Source organism: Camelus ferus, chromosome 15, assembly GCF_009834535.1.
Source record: "Camelus ferus isolate YT-003-E chromosome 15, BCGSAC_Cfer_1.0, whole genome shotgun sequence".
NCBI lineage: Eukaryota > Metazoa > Chordata > Mammalia > Artiodactyla > Camelidae > Camelus > Camelus ferus.
In genome coordinates this window covers 36046879-36066764 of record NC_045710.1, presented here as the reverse complement: position 1 = coordinate 36066764, position 19886 = coordinate 36046879, and the positions used below count along the sequence as shown (strand labels likewise).

General features: G+C 36.4%; 1 protein-coding gene across 33 annotated transcripts in view; it reads left to right on the top strand.

Moving 5' to 3' along the window:
• Positions 1-19886, top strand: part of NRXN1 (neurexin 1) — a 1021444-nt gene that overhangs the window by 838660 nt on the left and 162898 nt on the right. The window contains exons 1-2 of one of the 33 annotated variants that reach the window (XM_032497540.1): positions 18063-18067; positions 18839-18841. The exons of the other annotated variants lie outside the window; for them this stretch is intronic. The gene's annotated coding sequence lies outside the window, so the exon portion shown is untranslated. Of the gene's footprint in view, positions 1-18062; positions 18068-18838; positions 18842-19886 lie in introns of those variants that run through there. 33 annotated transcript variants of the gene reach the window in all.

The window sequence follows — 19886 nt, the reverse complement described above, 5'->3', positions numbered from 1 at the left end:
TTCTGTGTTTGTGATAAGGTTTTGCATCTCCCTAATCCCAGCCACAGGCTTTACACATGACAAAGCAAGCTCAGATAAAAGACAAGGGGAAACTTGCAGTTTCTTTGGGGACTTTTCGGGAGGATTTACATTTATACTTAATTGTGACTTCTGCTTATAGTTCTCAAGTAAAAGAAGGCCCTAAGGTATTTACCTTAGGGAATATGTTTAGCAGGAAAAGTATCCCAGAAAAAATCAATGGATATTGATTTTTTATTCTTTTCCTTAAAAAAACTTTTTTAACACACCCAGTCTTCCAAAATCTAATAATGATGATGATGATGATGATGTTGTTGTTTAGCAATTCTGACAAAGTGTAACCTAGAGATGAGAAGAGACAGTGGCTACTTCTGGCTAAAGTTCTCATATTCTAATTTTCAAATTAATATGAGGAAATATTCTAACTTGGATCCGGTGAGCAGCGTGAAGCTCTCAGTGACAGAGACATGAGGCATGTGTTCTAAGCCTACTGGCAAATATAAATCTAAAGCTTATTAGAAAGACTGCAAGACCAGCTAAAAAATGACAGATTAGCATACAGGTATTTTGCATATTGAGATGCACAAAGTCCTATGCCAAATATGAATGAACCTGGCTTTAAATGGGGTAATGCAGACGTATGCGCAAAGAAATCCTTCCCACTGCTGAATTAAGATGTATGCCAGACTTACGTTTGACAAAAGATTTGACTGATGCCTGACCTAGATTACATCGTGGTCCATTTGACAGCCAATGGAAGCAAAATGTGACTGTCTGACTGATTCAGTAACCGCCAAGTCCGTTGGGACCCCTGGTTTCTTAAGACCAGTAGCTCAGCAGTTCACTACTATGGTTTCTAAAAAGAGTTATGGAATCTGCTTTCGAATTTAAAGAAAACAAAATCAAACACAGAATCACACTCTGTTTTTGTTGAGCTACTTTCCAAAGCTAGAGAAAAGAACATTTTAATTTAGAAAAAATACCATCATTGCAATTTGTTTTCCAGCTGAAAAATTCACCAGAGTGTCATAGTCAAACTTCTATTCCAATTTTTGTCTAAAAAATACTTAATATGCTCCACCTGTATCTCTCCTACAGGAGAGGAGAAAAAATCCTGCATCAATTTACATTCATATCATTTAAAAGATTTCTTTAACAGCTTAATCCTCTGCATCAAGCTGCCCTATGCATTTTATCTTGCTATTCAAGATGCGGTCTGCAGACTGGGAGTATCAGCATAACCTGGGAGCTTGTGAGGAATTTACAGTCCTAGGGCTCACCCCAGATCTGGTGAGGTACAATCTCCTATTGAACAGGATCCTGTTTGATTCACAGGTGCATCAAAGTCTGAGAATCCTTCCCCGACAGTCTTCTTTTCCCATGCTCTCATTCAAGGACACATTCTGTTCACATAACATGGTGACCTACTTTTTCATTTTCCTGTAAATACCTTTACTTCAGGTTCATTTGCTAAACCACAGTCACCTTTTTTGGAAGGTGACTGGTCCACTGCAGTTTCCATCATAGAAAAAAGAACACCAAAGTCTTTATTTAATTTCTTCCCAGCATAGACGTGTAACAACGGTCCTGCCAATACCGTACAATCTAGACAATATAAAATATAAATTTTGTAGCAATAGAGACCGTGGGCCAATTCTAATGTTTTTCACACTAGGACTGCTGGCAAGTGTCTCTAATATATTTTTGTCAGGTTCTTGTCGAGATTTACAGGTGATTTTTTTTTTAATTTTTTTTTTAATGACAGCCAGAGGCTTTATGATTTGGGTCACTGAATCTAGAAGTACTCACTGAAACCCTTCTGGTGGCTGTGTGAAGGCAATCACACTGGTCTGTTGCCTATAACGCTATCTAAAGCAGATTGTTCTTTTTTGAGCCACCTAGCAAGAAAACATTTTTGGAGGAAGGTATTGTCATTTAATACTTGCTCCTATAATCCATCTTGATTTTGGTATTTGTTTATTCTATGTTACATGCCTTATTAAAAATGTATTTTCAAACACTGCCTTCTGGCTCTCAGACTCAAATGCGTGCTGCACACAAATGGCTGTTTTACGTCTTCACAGTTTATGCCTGAATGAAAATTATGGGTGGCAGAGCAGGATGGAAAGTATTTCTCTTGGCCCTCTTTATTGTCCACTCCCCTTATCTCTGGGCTAAAGGATTTTCATGGGAACCCCTGATAATTGTGTGATTCAAAAGGTGCTGTCATTGTGCCAGGCACTTCAGGGATTTTGCTGACTGAAAGGAACTACATAAATTTAACGGGTGTTTATTATTTTATGGTCTTCAGTTTTCAATGTGAAAGCAGCAGCAGGATGAGCTAAAAATGTTTCAAGGTGTATCTGCTTTCAGTTCTTACTTTCTTGTCCAAACAAGATTCTGATAACAACAATCACAACCAAACATTTTGAAAATGTCTACTTCTTCCTTTCCTCCCAGGCTTTTCCTGTGCACATACATTAAACATACATGCACACACATCCACAGGCAGTTTTCTTTTATTTTTGTGACTCATTTCAGAAAATCACGGAAATGGTTAGCTTCCGTTGGCATCCCGCCCCATTCCCTCCTCACCGTTAGATGCCGGAAAGGTGCAGGCATGTGTAAGTCCTTTTTAGTGAGAAGAGAACAGCACCAAGTCAGAAATATTGAGGAAAAGCCAGCCCTAGCCAATGGCATTAGATACAGTCCTGTATTTGAGAAAAGGCTGTCACACTCACACCACAAAATGGTTTAAATTGTTGTTAACTCAATTTGCCTGAAACTATTTAGAAACGGCAGTGTCAAGGAGGTTGGTTGGAGGAGAAGGATTTTTCCTGTTCCCCAGGAGAGGAGATGCAGGGAAGAAGCAGAAGTTTTCCTTGCTTTATTAAGTCCTCTCATCTGTAGATACTCAGTTGCTCTGCTGTCTGATACGCATTCTAGTGCCCTATTGTGAGAATCCCTTTGAGTGTACTTTTTCAGTAGTGACCTAACCCCATCCCAATTGCCAGATAGCTTGGGAAATGCTTTCTAGGTCTAAGCTTGGACTTTCCTGTTTAAATGAACGCTTTTTTTTTTTTTTGTCATTGTCCATTTTTTCTGTTTTCTATCTTCTTCCCCAAATACAGACAAAGGCTTTCATTGATAATTGGTTGTGTTGCTTACTGCTGACTTAACACTTTCGGTTGTGTCTCTAATTACCTTTATGACGTTCAGATAATAATTTCAGCTTCAGTGAGTTTTCCCAGCTTCCCAAAGTCATTTATTAGAGCCAGCAATAACATGTCATAAATCTTTCGGCTAAACTTCAATTGCTGTAGTCAAGCCCGCAGAAGATCAACAAAAATTGGGTCGCTTTTTACAGTACCCCAGCAAGAGGTGCAGGCAATTATTCCTCCAGCCTGTAATGTGTTTGCCTTGTGTTAAAAATTGTTAGTCACAGTAAAAAAAAAAAAAAAGAGAGAGAGAGAGGTTGAACCTTAGGAGAATTTCAATTTCTGTCTTCAGGCACATTTGGAAAAGTTAAAAAATCAATTAGGCAAGAAATCTAACTACTGGTATTTAAAAAGATAGCAAATATAATTGCTTAGCCCCAAGACTGACCCTGTGAAAATCATTTCTTCTTAATAAGACAGACTGCTTGTAAATTAAATGTAAATATACATATGTATATAATTCTGATGTAACAGGAAGACTATTGCCTCTGTCCATATTGAACATAGATTAGTGGTTTTGAAGAAGTATTAAAGAAAAACAAATGAGGCATAAAACTGTCATAGATGCAAAATCCTCAGAAGCAAATTTGACTTCTCCCACCTGGTTTGCCCTTCCTGTTGCATTTGCCCACCTGATTTCCCCTTTTTCTTCAGGGCGGGTAGCATAGGGTAATGGGGAACCCAGGCTGTGCAGCCGGACGAGCCTGGATACATGTCTTACATCCCACACTAGGTGTGAGCTGGAGAAGTAATGGACCATTGTAAGTCTCAGGTCATAAACAAAATGGGGAGAATAATGGTGCTTCCTTTCCTGGGTGGTTGTGGGGAATCAGACCAGAAAGAGCACACGTGCTGCCCCGACCACACCAGGATGAGAGTTAGTGCTCAGGGGACAGTGATTCCTGTAGGTGTTGTCTCAGCTGGGGTGACCTCCTAGGTACCCTCAGAAATTTGTTCATTTTTGTGATCCTGCTTTATTTTTTTTAATAGACTTTATTTTTAAATTCTTTTTCAGACCTTAAATGGTTTACCATAGAATGAAATGGACAGTACAGAGATTTCCCATTTACCCTATGCCCCTCCTTCATGATTAATGTCCCCCCCTCCCATGGTACATTTGCTACAACTGATGAACCTGTACTGAAATATCATTATCACTCAGAGTCCACACTTTACATCAGAGTTGACCCTTGCTGTTGCACATTCTATGGGTTTTGACAGATGTATGATGTATCCGCTATTATTATACCACACAGAGTTGTTTCACTGCCTTAAAAAATCTTCTGTGTTCTGCCTAATTATCCTCCCTTCCCCAGCTTCTGGCAACCACTGATCCTTTTACTGTGTCCATAATTTTGTCTTTTCCAGAATGTCCTACAGTTGGAATCATACAGTAGGCAGGCTTTTCTGATTGGCCTCTGTCACTTAGTAGTATGCATTTGAAGTTCCTCTCTGTCCTTCCATGGCTTGATAGCTCATTTATTTTTTAGCATTGAATAATATTCCATTGTCTGGAGGTACCACAGTTCATCCATTCACCTACTGAGGAACATCGTGGTTGCTTTGGAGTTTTGGCAATTGTGAATAAAGCTGCTGAAAACATCCATGTGCAGGTTTTTGTGTGGACATAAATTTTCAGTGTATTTAATTTGATGAAATATCAAAGAGTGTGGTTGCTGGATTGCATAGTAAGAATATGCTTAGCTACCAAAGTGGCTGTACCTTTGGCATTCCCACCAGCAATGAATGAGTGTTCCTGTAGCTCCACATCCTCGCCAGGGTTGGTGTCATCAGTGTTTTGGATTTTGGCCTTAGTAATAGGGGTGGAGTGGTATCTCACTGTTGTTTTAATTTGGAACACCTTCGTGACGTAAGATTTGGAGCATCTTTGTATTTACATATTTGCCAGCTGTAAATCTTTTTGGTGAGGTATCTATTCAGGGCTTTGGCCTATTTTTTAATTTGGTAGTTTGTTTTCCTATTGATGACTTTCAAGAGTTGATTATATATTTTATCACATATGTCTTTTGCAAATATTTTCTCTCAGTCTATTATGTACTTTTTTTTTTAACATCACTGACTTTAGAATTCAGTTTGTATAGGCCTTGCATTGATGTATGAATACATGTGTGTGTGGACCGTACCTTCAAAAATAGGGGTCAGACTCTGAGTTTGTTTAGTATCCTTGTATAGTCCCCTGTATACAGAGAGATACTCCATGATAAATTGGTCAAATGCGTGACTAATGTCCAATGGGAGTCATTTCAGTGTAATGACACCCCCAGTTAAAGGAGCTTCATACAGGGACTGAGGCAGGGACTGATACAAATTATGTGATCCTCCTGCTTCATTTTTCAAGATATTAAGATAGATTATAAGTGAGCATTGAGGACAAAGAGCCACAAAAATATTCTCCTGCATTTGGACTTAAACTTTCCGAAGCCTTTTCAGAGTTAAGGGACTTACAGGTAGATCACTCATGTAGGCAGCATTGTGGTCATTGGATGATAGAACAGATGTCTCAGATAGAGATAAGTTGTGGCTAGTTCTTTTTTGGTACAGATTTCAAAACTTCCATAGATTTAAAAAAATATTGTAGCAATAGTGAAAAACAGATAATAATTCATTCAAGAATATTTTGAGTTATCCCCTGTGCTGAGGCATTGTGTGGCAAAGACCAATTTGACATATATGTACTCAAAACACTTCCAAGTCCTATAGGATGTTAGAGTTGTGTGCATGGATAATTATAGTGCATGGTAAATAGCTATGTGCAATAAGGATGTACAAACTCGGGACAGGAAGGGTTAACTATTGCTGGGGCAGGGAGTGGGCCATGGACTCATCTAACAGACATTTATTGAGCACCTATTGAGGCTCAAGTTTCGTGTGGGAAATGGGCTGCAAGGATGAGGTGCGAAAGTCTCATGCCTTCAGAATCCTCCCAGTGCAAGAATCAGGTCCAAGCACAGTGAAGGCTTCAGGAAAGAATATCAGGGAAGACCTTTTGGAAAAGGTAGTGTTTGTATTTGGCATCAAACGGGTGGTAGGATTTGGATTTTGGATTTTTGGAGATGTGAGAGATGTAAGGGGAAGCACATTCGAGATACTGGCAACAGAAATGGAAAAGGCATCTGATGGTCTCACATTCCACAGTTTAATTTCTGATTTCTTTTGATGATCATTTTATATCTCGGAACATATCGTTAACATACTAGTAGTAGATTATACTCATTGAGAACTTACTTTACCAAGACATCACTTTAAACATTTTACTCTTTTAAAAAGATCTCATGTAATCTTTGTTAGATCTCCGAGGCAGATATGATCTGTATTCCCAGTTTTACTAAAGGAGGCAATGGCTTGTCTCACCTGGAATTGGAACACACATGCAGGCACATTTGATGCTGAGTTCTACTCTGCATGCCAAAGCCACAGCAATGCTCTCAGGGTTCTCTCTCCACAAAAGAGTTTGCAACTCAAAATATTTTAAAAGGTTATTTCAAAATATGCCTGTAAAATCAAATCTGATGAGAGAGGTAGGGGAGAGACCGCTCTGAGCCAGTAAATATGGATTCATCAAGACTAAAGTCTGAATAAGCAGGGTCTTGTGGAACATGGGGTTGTTTTTGTTTTTTGGAAAATGTTGGACCCGGAAGGCATCTGCTTATGTGAAAGGATAGAATGACAAGTGAAGAGAGGAAGCCAGGGGGTTTGACTCCTGTTCAGGTTTTATCTTCTCCATCATGCGGAATGATACACTAGAAAGGGTACTATGGATCTGAGGGAGTTTAAACCCAAGATAAATAAGAGAATTAGTGTTTTCAGACAGCAGAGCTGGAAGGGAGTTGTTTGAATGAAGAAAAAGATTTGAGTAAAAGCAACACAGATGGAAGATCTGGAGGGGGTGGTTAAAACCCTGTAATTGCATTTTCACATCCACAAGAATACATACAGAGAAAAGATCTTGTTAATGAACACTGTGCAGAGGTCTGAGAATTTTAGTTTACTAAAATTTCAGATCAGCAGCTAGTGAGTCTAACTATTAAAAAAGCCAGACAATATTGATGGAAGAATAATGCCTTAATTAAGGAAGAGAGCACACTGTTTAGTACCTAGCTTATGTACTGCATTTAAGTCAATGTATTCTGTTAAGATTTGCTTAGAATTAACAAACTGGGTATCTGAAGGGTGAATGGTTAGGAAAATTTCTCTTGATGATTGATAGAGTGGAAAGAATGGAAAGCTATATTCAATATCTTGTATTAACCTATAATGAAAAAGAATATGAAAATCAGTATGTGTATGTATATGTGTGACTGAAACATTATGCTGTACACCAGAAATTGATACATTGTAACTGCCTATACTTCAATTAAAAGAAAAAAAGAAGAATAGAAAATGAATTTCCAGGAGAAGACTTGAACTACGGTTGGAAGGAAATGGTCTGCATAACTGTTTGCAAAAAGAGGAAGGGTTGTCATATGGGAAAAGGATACATGTTACACTTTATTGATCCATACTGCAGACATATTCAAGAGAAGTAACTTTTAGTTCAAAAGGATTTTCAAAAACAGGCTGCTTTGAGAAGTAGTAACATTACTGGCAGGTTTCAAGGACGTTCCCTTTGTCAAAGATATTTTAGAACCATTTCCTTCATCAGGAGAGAGTTTGGGGCTAAGACTTCTTTCCTATTCTAAGGTTTTTGTTATTTTATTATTCAGTATTTTAAGACTCTTTGGCAAAAGTCCTCATTTCTTTCACCAGTTGTTTCCGGGTACATGGTGGGACAATCTAAAATAATGGACCAGGAGGGATCCTATAAATTTTCCATGTTTATGGTCTCCAAATTACATAGTTCTTTGTAACTTTAAGTCTTAAATAATATAAACAAATATAATGGAAATAAAGCATCAGTTTATGGACATTCTCTTAAACTATCAACAGGGGAACACTAGGACATTTTTATGACTAGTAATGTGAACAAGTCAATACATATTGTGTAGTCTAAATTAAAACCTAGGGGCAAAATATCCACTCAGCTGTATTTTTAAATTGTATTTGGTAACCACTATCATTCAGTCATGGAGAAACCAGACAAAAGGAGATGCTTAGAACTGACCCCTCCATTCAGGTGCCACCTTCTATCATTATTTTATTGCCAGAGACCTGATTTTGCATATACCACCCCCCTACACACATATAAAGTTGGAAAAAGAATTAGATTTGAAATTATTTTTTTATGTTGAAGTTTCTGCAAATTAAAGGGTCTGCTTCTTCAACACTTTTTTATTTCTAAATGTGGAGGGATATCTGATGTTCCCTTGGTAATGATGGTTGCTCTTCTCCATGTCCTACTTGTCACTTGCCTTATCCATCTAATTTAGCTTGACACAGAGGATAAGGAGCTCCCATGTGGCCAATGCCATCTCCCTTATGCTTAACAAAGATTTTCCTTATATGGTAAATGTAGATTTGTTGTGTTAACTCTGTCAACATCATGGAAGTATAATTGCATATAAATCAAAGCCATTGTCAATATAATCATGCAGAATATATTATTCTTTTGTGTTTCTAGACCATCTTTATTATTTTGATGAGCTATATACAGCAGAAACCCAGGAAACGTTATTTTCTGTGTCACCAATAAATGAAAATAAATGCACTCTACAAATAAAAGTGAAAGATTGCTCCATGGGTACATCTGTACTACCTCAGTATTCTCCCAGGGTCTCAGGCACAGTGAATGTACTTACAATTTGGATGGAAAACATCGACTGTGAGTGTAGGGTCTTCATCACTCTATTGCAGTAATTTTTGCCAAATCATCTCAGCATCCTGGTAGAAACCAGATTTGGCTGTTTAATTTTCTTTCTTTTTTTTTTTTTCTTTAAATTTTTCTGCTAAATTTTCCATTCATTGCCCAACAGTGGTTCTCACAAGTTGAATGCTTATAAATGAAAATATATTATGGTATATGAAAATTGAGAAGGCTATTGAAGAATAGAATTATAGAACCAGAAAGAACAATCTAGAAAATGAAGATGTTAAGTGAGGAAACTGAGACAGCAGAAGAGTTAAGCAATCTGTTCAAGGTCACAAATTCAGTTGGGGATGAAAACTGCAGATACTTTGATCTTTCGGCTACCATTCATTGTCTGTTCTTTCTATTATGGAAAATTTCTAGCACAAATAGAGAAAAGAACATGATAGATTTTGGTGAACTCATCACCCAAAGTTAACATTTAGGCCATTTGCCAAAAAATGTTCATGTATTTTGATTAAACTTGTGCATTACTTTTTTATTCTAAGATATTTTGCTAAATGTCTTTTCCTCCCCTTATGAGAACATATGCATTTCTGTTGCATCATCTTGTTCTTAGATAGTTTTCTGAAGACTGACATCTTTGTATTATTCAAAAAAGCCTGTTTTTACATTCAACAGTGAAGTTTCAGTTTAGTAGCAAGCTGTGTGTAATTGTTTTCTTCTTTTCCCCCCCAATAATTTAAATGATTATTTTCATTTCCTGTCGTACTGCAATGATTGATATGTCTAAAACAAAGCTAAAATGTAAACATTTATTTCTTGCTTTAATGGGAATGCTTTTAGTGTTAAGCATGATGTGGGCAGTTGATTTAATATAGATTTGGTTATATCATGCCAAGGAATATTTTTCTATTACTAGTTTACTAAGTGAAGTTTTTAAAAATCAAGAATGGCATTGGATTTACCAGATATCCTTACAGAATCTATTTTTTTTTACTGAAGTATAGTTGATTTACAATGTTGTGTTAATTTCTGGTGTACAGCATAATAAATCATATACATACACTTATACATGTATATATATTCCATGTCTGTGAGTCTGTTTCTATTTTGTAAATAAGTTCACTTGTGTCCTTTTTTAGATTCCACAGATAAGTGAAGTAGTATTAGAATGGAATACTGAGTATTTTTCCATTTTATATATGTACACATATGTGTGTGTGTGTATATGCACACCACAGCTTCTTTAACTAGTCACCTGTTGATGGACATTTAGGTTGCTTCTATGTCTTGGCTATAGATTCTATCTTAATGACTGCATCCTTTTTTTAGATTCCACAGATAAGTGATATCATATGGTATTTTTCTTCCTCTTTCTGGCTTACTTCACTTAGAATGATGACTGCCTAATTTTAAAACATTGCAGCATTCTTGGTATACACACAACATGGTCATACGTGGCACTTGAAGTCAGAAAGAACCAAACACTAGTCCTTGGTTTACACTTAGTGGCTGTGTAACTCTGGGCCACATTTCCTCATCTGTAAAATGATCATAATAATAGTTATCTCAGAATTGTAAAGCTAAAACCAGTTATTATACAAAGTGTCTCACACGGACTGACTCAGTAGATGGCACTACGTGCAGCAGACCTCGTTCTCAGAATGGGGGGGTATTCATTTGTATGCTATTGAATATACATAGGGAATATGCCAATTGGGATTTTTGTAACAATCCTTATAATAGAAATTGGCCTGTGGATTTGGGATCGGTGTATATGTGTGGGTGCCTCATTTCCCTGGCTTTTGTATAAGGCAGTTCTAGTTTTATGAAGTCAGATGAGTGGTCTTCTGTCATTTTCTGTATTCTGAAGCAGGCTCCATCACTCAGAAGTACCTGTTTCTAGGCTGTGCTCCCCCAAAGGCAACGTAGCACAGTTGTCATTATTTGTTAAGGCAAACAAACCTGGATTCAAATCCAGATTATTCAGCTGATCAGCAGAGAGACTTGGGGCAAGTGACTACACATGCTTCTACCTCAGTTTCTTTATCTATAAAAGTGAAGGTAGTAACAGCACCTGCCTCTCAGAGTTGAAGTGAGGATTCAGTCAGTATTTAGTTAGTATTTATGTTGTGACCATTAGGGGCCAGAACTGTGTTCAGTGGTAACAGTAAAAAAGATCAAACTGGGAACTTAGGAAGTGGTCATTGACAATTAAAGCTTATTGTTTATACAGCCTAGTAGACACAGGAAACAAACTTACAGTTACAAGGGAGGTAAGGTGGGGGGGGTGGAGGGATAAATTGGGAGGTTGGGATTTGCAGATATTAATTACTATATATAAAATAGGTAAACAACAAGGTCCTACTGCATAGCACAGGGAACTAATTCAATATCTTATAATAGCCTATAATGAAGAAGAATATGAAAAGGAATATATATATATGTATAACTGAATCACTATGCTGCATGTTGTAAACTGACTATACTTCAAAATTTTTAAGTATTTAAAATATAAAAAACTGACAGTTTATATTATTATCAAGATTATTAATAAATAAGGTGTATATTGTCTAGGTCAAGAGCCTTGACACTGGTAATTTCTGCAGTTACTTTTCTCTAGTTTTATCAGTTTCAGTTATTTCTGTACTAGTTTATCCGTTTCAGCTTTACAGCAGTGCCTAAACATAGCTATCTAGATAGCTGCGAAGGTATTTATTACTTCTTTGTCAAGGGATTGACAGTTTGTACAAAATTTTTATTGCAGTATTGGGTTAGAACAAATTATGTCCTAGAAAGTAGCATGTGACAATATTTGTGATAGAATAATTCTAAAGACAGTAAGATGTTATAGAATAATAGTAATTTTTTTAAACCCTCTTATAGTTTCTTTAAATATTAAAGAGGTGGTGAGTACAATAATGACTGGATAGACTGAGGGACAGTATGACACCATTTAAACTGGAGAATTTTGGCTGACAAGAGAATAGAAAAGGAGGCGTCTTTTAGAAGGGAAAAAATAATACATGTTCTTTCAAAAAAATAAGTTGTATTAAAATTAACGTGCAACTCCTGAATGGATAAATTCAGCAGTACTTTTGAAACCCTCAGCTAGTGTGTGTGTGAAAGGCAGCAAAATGGACCTTTTGATGTTGAAGGGATTTTTAGGCATTAACATCAATTCTCTCTCTCTCTCTCTTTTTTTTTTTTTTTTTTTTGCATTTATTTGGAGAACTTGAGTGTTGCCTACTTTTTAATTGATAATCAGGTATTGTGCATATTAACCACATATCTTTTGAAACCAGTGCATTTTGGAAGTCTGTGTTAATGTCAGTATAGCCATTCATTAGGAAAGTGCATTGAGATATCTGGCTATTATAATGTAAATTAGACATTATATTTTAAGCTAAATGATGAGTCAGCAATGCAGTAAAAACAAAAATAAAATAAAATGCCAAGATAGCATTTACATTTATAAGGTGAATTTACAAATCTGTCCTGAAAATATGGTCATAATGTCTTTTTATGGCATATACTGGAGTATAAAATATACTGTCATGGCAAAGTTTGAGACAACTGATAGAGCTAATTAAAACAGGAAAGTGTATTATCATTATTTCAAAGGAATATGGAATAATTTAATTTTGACTAGGAAAGCTAATCAAAAGCTTAATGTCAACAAACCAGTTGTACTGGGTTCACATTTGTTGCATCTTGGCCCAAACTTAAAGTACTTCCCACATCTCTTACTCATCCATCATTAAGTGTAATTGTTAAGTCTTGTGAGTTAATCATAGATTGTTCCTTGTCAGTTGTTAACTGAGTGCAACGAGAGCCAATATTAGATGTTCTTCTCACTCTCTTTTTTTTTTTTTTTTTTTAACATCAAACTGTGCTCTTTGCTTGAAGAGGAAGTGTTTCAGGTTTTTTGGTTCATTTTACAGGGCAGCACAAGTTTTACCGTTAGGACTCTTTGCATGAAGCATCCTCTTAGTGCTGGCATTCTTGGGCAGCATCTTGGAAAAATTAGCTCAAATTAAAAATGGTATCATTAAAAGCTAGACCCATGCTTACAGGCTTAGAGAGAAAGAAAAGATGGTAAAGACTGAGAGACCAATTTCAAACAACTAAGATAAAAGTTAAACAATTTGAAGAATTTTTACTTATAAATAGAAAACTTGAAATATTTATGGAGGGGGAGTATTAAAAGGGTCTGAGACATGGTCATTATGTTTTGAAGAGAGAAGGTAAATGAGATTTTAAAAAGAACAAGACTGATATTAACATTTCTAATCATGACCTCAAAGTTAATTTAAAAATTTGAATAATTATAAATAAAAATACTTTTATTGGGCCAATCCATATTTCAAATTTCAGCAACTCTACTTGTTAAAATATGTTTGTTATTGTGATACAAGAAATAGCTAAAGATGATTTATTTCATTTCTTCTAAAACCACTTAAAGGCTTCCTATAACAGTTCTGTACAATGTTGGTTTTGATACAACAAAACTGGTTACAGAATTCATATCTGTATTTACTTGACTATTGATCATGACACATGGAAACTTGATCTGCTGGAAAATTATTAATATATCTTTTTAAGTATTAAGTTTATCATTACTGGGAAACTAAAATTAACTCTCTCATTTCCTTTCCAATTGAGTCACAAATTTAATTTAGCAAAAAACTCCATGACTCTCTTTGTTGTGATGATATATTCTGTTGGATTTGATTGGAACTTTGAGCACATCTTTCCAAAATGACAACTAAGGCTAAAAATAATTTAAATAAATGTGTTATCTGGAGGGAAAAAAAATACTAGATAAAAACAGGGATGCAGGCAAGGGAGCTGAGAGTAAAGATACTGGCCATTTTTCTAATTGCTCCCCCACTAGACAGTCTCTGGGCATCTGGTGATATTCAGAATCAGAATAAAACCTAAAGGGCATGGTGCTTCCATTGCTGTGCCCAGAGTTCCTGAAGTATGAGAAAATCAACTCTGTCCCTAAGCTAGGTGAAGATTTAGCCTACTAGTAATTCTGAACACCCGGGCTCATTTAATTCCCATGAATGAAAAGTTGCTGGGCTCTGCCTACCTCCATCTTGGCAAGTTTATCAGTGTTTGAAGCCTCACAAAGTGTTAAGGGTTTTAGGCCCCAAGACCCTCCCTTGTGGGCCTCTCTTCTACTTCCAGATGTTGAAAGGTGCAGAGGAAAGCAACATGATGTGACCAAAAAACATTAGTTTGGAACAAAATAGGCCTGAGTTGGGTGTGAATGGATAGATGATTTAGTTCTGTTATTTCAGAGAAGTCACCTACTTGCTTTGAGTTTCAAACATCCTCAACATGATGATTGTAAGGCTGACAAATAGAGTTGTTACGAGGATTAAAAGAGTGAGAGTTTGAAAGGTAATTGATGTATGCTTGGTCTATACAAGAGCAAGGATTCTAGCATCTTTCTCTTTTCAAGAGGCTAACTAATATCACATCTAAACTGTGATCTCTTTTTAGCATCTTGGACCCCTTCTGAGAAGCAGAGTAGTTAAGGATGGTTAAGAAACCAGATTTCTTGAGACCAGATCACAGCTCTGATGCTTATTAGACACGTGTTTGGGGGCAAGTTATTAAAGCTTTTAAGGCTCAGCATCCTCATCAAATAAATGGAAATAAGAACATGTAATATAATACTATATTCCTTGTAAACTGCTTAGGAGTTCCTGGAACATAGCAGTGGTCAGAAAGGTAGCTATCATCACCATCACCATTACCATCATCATCACCATCACTATCATCATCATCACCATCACCATCATCATCAACATCATTATCAGGCATCTGTTGCCAAATACAGCACTTCATGAATTTCAACACTCTTTCGGGAAGCTTTGGCACTGATATTACAAAACAGTGCATAAGGTATATATGGTTTCCATTTGGCCTTAGAATGACATCTGTGATTAATTTCTCAGTGGGTTTTTACCTTCTCGGTTAGGTTTGATTTGTGTTCATTTTGAAAAAGTGGACATGTTTGGCAGGGGAAGTGTATAAGTTAGATATGAGATCACAGCATATTAATCTTGCTGTGATATTTCCTAATTAAAGATTTATCACAGATAACCTAAAGTTCTTTGGAGAAGACTGTTCATCAAATGAGACATGCCTTCCTATAGAGCACTGGCTTTTCAACGATTGGCAGGAGAGACCTTTAAGTGTCTTTTGTACTTCAGTGTGTATCCACCCTTCAGTTCTTGCTTCATAGAAGGACATTTTTCACAGACAAGCCTTGTCCTTTTGCTCAACAGGGTCAATGAGCAGCTCTACCCTAAAGTTCCCAAGGTTCTTTTTCCCTCAGGATACAGGGGATCAGTTATTTGGGGTTGGGGGAAGCAAGGGAACAGCTAACCAGACAGAAAGAACAGCAGAGGTCCTGAGATGGGACAGAATGTGCTACATTCCTAGAAATTAAAGGCCAGTGTGACAGAGCAGTAAGAGAGGGAGAAAGAGAACGAACATGTTCTTTTGATAGATAGCTACTAACTTGAGTTTGCTCCCAAGATTTCTCTCTCAGCATGACATTAGTCCCTTAACAGAATCCACAAATCTCTTCAAAATACCTTGTGGCTTTTCCCGGGGAACCATGAAAAGGGATGATCTCAGGGAACTTCCAGTGGTTACTGCTCCAGAGAAGTTAGCAATGACTATTTACTTCGAGTTCAAAGTGTTCATAAATTATTTGGATTTAAGCACTTTGTGTGTTTTTGGCTTCAGACTTTTAGGCCAAATTGCAGGAAAAATTCATCTTTTGACTTCATTTATTTGAGATGTTTCTGAAAAAAAAAACATAGTGGATGAACTGGATGAAAAATCTCTGTTCTTATTTGAAGTGACCTGTTCATTGCCTTGGACACCCACATTTTAAGGACTCAAGCATTGGACTTAGTTCATTTTCTCTTCCAGGTGTGTGAAACAGGGGCATGAAAAGGTCAAAGGTGGAAACTTCTCTTTCTTCGATTAATTTGTAGAGGGTACTTGAAAAACTAGTTGAATGATTTCAAACAGTATTTTTAAGGTGAAAATGTACAGAGAACTCTTGCTACATCTTGAGATAAAAGAGCTCTCTAGAGACGTAAGTTAACAAGACATTCTACCCCACAAAGAAACTGAACATGTTACATTAGCTTTGAAATATAAGCATAGAATGATGAATCACTTTTTGACATTGTGGAAGTAAATGACTTTTGGAAAATGTGGTGAGTCCCTGTTGATTCAGAAAGTCTTTATATATTAGATTTCGTAAAGCACATTGATGAATGAAACTTAGGAACAAACAATTAGATGAATGTCAAGATGTGTACTGTTAGGTTCTACATTTATAGCAACAACATTGCATTCTTAGATTGGAAGATTTTTAAAATGTGATTAGCTATCTATTTTCCAATTGCTTTATGTCTGCAAATGAAATATTTTGTTTTTTTATGCATAATTCCATAATCTAGTTTTATCTCCTAGACAAACTTTCTGAATAGTATCTACATATGTTCGTATGTAATTTACATATCTCTGTCACGACAAAGAATCCATATATTTATCTCTGAATCTGCATTTGTATATAAAGAGCATCTGTCTATACACATACATATTTTTCTCTCATCAGGGCCTATGCACATACTGTTTCCTCTGCCTGGAAAACCCTTATCTCATTATTGATTTCTTCATATCTTCAGCTCCTTTAAGAGGCTTTCCTTAATAACCCAGTGCCTCTCACAACACCCTGTCCTTTTCCTTCTTGACATTTAGCATACTTTTATATGCTAATGTAAATTTTAATATATAAAAAATAATGAGAGACTTAAAGCTCCATACTGGCAGTGGCACTGTCTGTTCTGTTAACCACAGTTTATCCAGAATTTAGCAGAATGTCAGGAATATAGTGGGAATTCCATTTGCATTTGTTGAGCGAATGAATGGATGAATTAAGTTGAAGACTAAACTCATGCGTTCAGATAGTTCCAAAACTTTAGTGCCATTTATGCAAGAAAATCATAAAATTTAGGAAAATGAATGTATATAAACACAATGAACAAATACATTTAAAAATTTTTTTGAGCCTGGAGAGAGTGGTACAGTGTTTTCGTGAAATGCACTGTACCTAATAGATACTTGCTAATGTTTCTTGACATTATTTTATTTTCATGGCAGTATTATTGTTTCGTTTTGATGAAGAAAGGTCATAACCATCAGGGGCTTCAGCCTTTGAGATTCTACATTCTCTCCTGAAAACTCTTTTGTGCCAGCATTACACACATAAACATAGATTTATTTTTGATGCCTGTAGAAATTATTACTTACCACACTGGGGATAATAGAGCCTTGCTGATTCAATGGAAAATAGTCTTTGGTGAATGCATTTTTCTGCCCATATGCACACATACGCTTTTTCTAAGGATGTAGACAGGTAGTCCTGCCCTAGAAGGCAAGAAGAAAGAAAAGGAGAGAGGTAGTATTGTCAGCTTTTCTCTTGGAATGCATTTCAAATTAGGGCTCTGCTTGAGGCTTGTGAAAAACAAGATAGCATTATTTAAAAGTCAGTTCATCAAACACACTTGAAAATACCACCTCACTATTAGTGTTCTGGTTGCAAGTCACAATTTACAAACACAATTTTTAAATAATATCCCTTCCAAACCAACTTTTCTGTTTCATGTATGGCTTATAAGCATTCGCCAACTGAGTCAGTCAAAATAATTGCATTTATCTCTTGATATGTTTTTATTTTAAAAATGTTTAAATACAAAGGTTAGTTTTGTTTTACCTATAACCTAGTTACTAAGGTAACATTTACCATGCAGAGGATGAATTCACCATCCAAAGATGTTTTGTCTCTTGTCTGAAAAAATATTGTGCTCTGTGCAATGAAATGTAATTATATAGTCACCTCTGCATGAAAATGATGGTTCTAGGATACAAGTGAGTAAAATCCACAAATAATCCCAAACCTCTTTTATAGGAAAACCGTTGTACGTAGAAATGCCAAGAACTAGTGGAAGTGATAGAGCTGAATGTTCTGTCCCTGTCCACTTCAGAGAGAAGCAGAGAAACAAAGGTTATCGTTTTAATCAGCACTTGAAACACAATGTTTATTGCCCACAGTTTCCTGAGTGACCATAAAATGTGATCAAAGCTAATTTAACACCCAACTAAGGGTTGTTATGGCAACAATAATACAACAGCCCAAAAAAACATAAACAAAAAAACAAGCTATATCTGATCAGCTCACTGCATTTTTGACAAGGCTTAACTTAAGCCAGTGTGACCTTAGATCTCCATGCAACCCAAGGAGTTTCTCATGATGCCAGACTACTGGGCTAAATGTTCAAACCAGAGGTCTTACCTGTGAAAAATTAAGAAGCTGACATAGATTACCAGTCAGTGCCCGTTTTTTGCTCTGTTTGATTTCTGCTTTTTTATTATTATTCAGGAGGGAAAAAAGCTTAATGGTAGAACACATTCTTTATCTGTAAGGACACGTGGAAAGATGAGTGTTTCTATTTTATGGTGGTTGCTATTTATTTCAGTGGTTGGGAATGCAGAATCAATGATCTCAATGAGAAATCTCTGATCCCCAAGAGGATGAGTTAGCTTTATTTTGTTCTGTGGCACCATGCAGAGAGAGATACGCTGTTTGGACTATGGGAAGGTGCCATGAAAAAGACTTCATGATGTTTCTGAAGCCGGAGCCACCCTGGAAAACTGCATAATGGTTTGAGAATATATTTTAAAATATAAAGGATAATGCAGTATTGGCTCCACCAGCGAAATAAACAAAATAGAGATAGTTTCAAAATATCGACATTAGAGTGATTGCTCCTTTCCAAGGTGCACCCACCAGTCATTTAGTGGGCCAGTTTCATCCCAACGTTGCTCTGATTCTTGATTTAATTTTATCTAAGGAGAGATAATGCGAGGAAATGGAGGCATTGAAGAGTCGGTGTTACCGCCAGAACTCAGGGTCTGTCCGTCCTCAAGAGAAGAACTCATTGACCTTTATTCTTACCACCACCAACCAGTCCTACATGCCTGGCAAGGCAAAGGTTCTTACCCATAAAGACAAGTCTCTCCTTCCCCAATGCAGATAAGGGGTAATAATTTTCTGGGGGAAGAACACATGTGGCTTACAAAAGGTTACAAAAGCCTCCTAGGTCACTCTGAGACATCGACCTACTGGGATAGCCCCTTTCCTCCTGTAAATTGAAGAATTCTCATTTAAAAATATAATCCTAAGGCTCATATATTTTATAAATTTTGAAAAAAAATCTAAGACTTAAAATCAAATGTAAGTTCCTTTGATTCATATCAAAAAACTAACTAGCACTTTCCTTCTCTCTTTTTTTTTTCTTTTGTACTAACTGCTTTGCCATCCATTTAGGCTTTTCATAGAACCGTAGTATCATTGAGGTGGGAGGGGACACAGAGGGGTGTCTAATCAAGCCATCTCTACTTCAGTACAACCAATTGGACAGTTCACCCATAGGTGAACATCATTAGATTTTAGAATGTTCCCTCTTAAGCCAAATGGCAGATCAATGCCCTGACTTTGGTCAATTCTCAGCCTTTCTGAGCTTCAACTTCTTTATTTGCAAAATATATACACTACTTCACAAATTGTTACAAAGATCAGTGAGATATTATGTGTTCTAAGTGTGATGGCTATGTAGTTTAAGCATTATTTTAATTAACTTCCATCAACCTGCTATGAAGTAAAACATTGTTTTCCAAATGTAAGAATAACAATAATGAGAGTAATAATAGTAATAGAGCTCACAGAGGCTGAGTAGCCATTAAGTGTGCTGAGGACTGTATGTATCTCATCAAAAGGAAAT